Here is a 2,210-nt window from a genome sequence, read left to right as displayed (position 1 = left end):
TACTGGTAAAGTGCGCTAGAGTACTGGTGAAGTGCTCTGGAGTAATAGTAGAGTGTGCTAGAGTAGTGGTAGAGTTTGCTAAAAAGCTGGTAGAGTATGCTAGAGTACTGGTAGAGTACACTAAAGTACTGGTAGAGTGCGCATGAATATTGCTAGTGTGCACAAGAGTACTGTTTGAGTGCTGTAGAGTACGTGTAGAGCACTTGATTACTGGTACAATGCACTAGATTTCTGGAACAGTGTACTGGAATTCTAGTAGAGTGTACTTAAGTACTATCACAGTGCACGACAATACTAATAAAGTGCACAAAAGTACTCGAATAGTGCACTAGAGTACTGGTTCACTGTATTGGAATTCTAGTAGAGTGAACTTAATTACTATTAGAGTGTACAACAGTACTAATAGAGTGCACAAAAGTACTCAAACAGTGCACTAGAGTACTGGTACAGGTCACAAAATTACTGATAGAGTGTACTAGAGTACTGGTAAAGTGCATTAGAACACTAGTAAAGTGCACTACAGTACTAGTACAGTGCGTCAGAGTAGTGGTAAAGTGCGCTTGCGTAGTGTTAGAGTGTGCTTAAGTATTATGAGTGCGTTAGAGTACTGATAGCGTTCTCTGGAGTACTGATAGAGTACGCTAAAGTGTTGTTAGAGTGCACTAGAGTATTAGCAGAGTGCGCAGGAGTTCTGTTAGTGTGCGCTAGAGTACTGGTAACATGCGCTACAGTACTGGTCCAGTTCACTACAGTACTGGAACAGTGCACTAGGCTACTGGTACATAAGACTAGAGTACTGGTGCAGTACATTAGAGTATTAATAAAGTACACTAGAGTATTGGTACAGTCTACCAAGGTGCTGATAGAGTGCACTAGAGTACTACTAGAGTGCGTTGTAGTGCTGGTAGAGTGCATTAGAGTACTGGTAGAGCGCGCTGGTGTACTGGTAGTGTGCGCTTGAGTACAGGTAGAGTGCGTTGGAGTACTGATAAAGGTGGGCTAGAGGACTGGTAGAGTGCGCTAGAGCACTGGTAGACTGCGCTAGAGTACTAGTGAAGTGCGATAGAGTACTGATAGAATTCGCTATAATACTGGTAGTGTGCGCTAGAGCACTGGTAAACCGAGCTAGAGTACTGGATGAGTGCGCTAGAGTAATGGTAGAGTGATCTGGAGTAATGGCAAACTGCCCTAGAGTTCTGGCAGAGTCCGCTTGGGAATTGGTAGAGTGCGCTAGAGAAGTGATACAGTGCGTTAGAGTACTGCTAGAGTAGGGAAGTATTAGTAGAATGCGGTAGAGTACTGGTAGAGCACACTAGAGTAGTGGTGCAGTGCACTAGAGTAGTGATACATTGTACATGAGTAGAGGTACAGTACAATACTATTGTCATCTCTATATTCAACGTAGCTGCCCATCTCCCTTCAATGCCTAGCATTGTAGCACGCATACATTTGCTATAATGTGGTAGTCTCGACAACGACTACCACCTCCCAAGGGACTGTTCACTGTTCAGTGATCAAGCCATCCGACTTCTCCGACTACGTACCTTCAGCGACAATAGAGTATCTGCATCTACTTTGGACAATGGGCCAGCTACATCTTGGGTCAGTCACCTGCACGCTACCGGCCGGCGCCTCAACCGACGCGACCCAGCCTTCCAAATTTTCCTTACAACTCATATGGCAACAGCCTCCTTATTCCATGATTGGCAACCTTTGTTAATATGTACATAGAATATGTTTCTGGCAACCTTCCGAGTTTTGCTTGGAGCTTGCCGTGTATTTTGTAGTTAGAACTAAACTTGGAAGATTAAAGCCAAGAACTCCGCCCGAGTTTCCTTCACCACCAATTCCCAATATAGTGTTTAGCACCTACAATACAGTACTGGTACAGTGCACTAGAGTGGTACAGAGCACTAAAATGAGGGAACAGTGCAATAGAGTGGTGGTACAATGCACTAGAGTTATGATACAGTGCACTAGAGTACTAGTACAGTGCACTAGAATTATGGTACACTGCACTAGAATACTGGTAAAGTGCACTAGTGTACTGTTACAGAGCACTAGAGTATTGATATATTGCAATAGAGAACTGGCACATTGCAATAGAGTAGTAGAACATTGTACTAGAGTACTAGAACAGTGAACTAGAGTATTAGTACAGTACGCTAAAGTATTAGTACAGTGCACTGGAACAATGCAATAGAGAACTA

Source organism: Oratosquilla oratoria, chromosome 8 (genome assembly GCF_046742065.1).
Source record: "Oratosquilla oratoria isolate Oo_2021 chromosome 8, ASM4674206v1, whole genome shotgun sequence".
Taxonomy (NCBI): Eukaryota; Metazoa; Arthropoda; class Malacostraca; order Stomatopoda; family Squillidae; genus Oratosquilla; species Oratosquilla oratoria.
The sequence above is the reverse complement of the archived record's forward strand: the minus strand, read 5'-3'. Positions refer to the sequence as shown.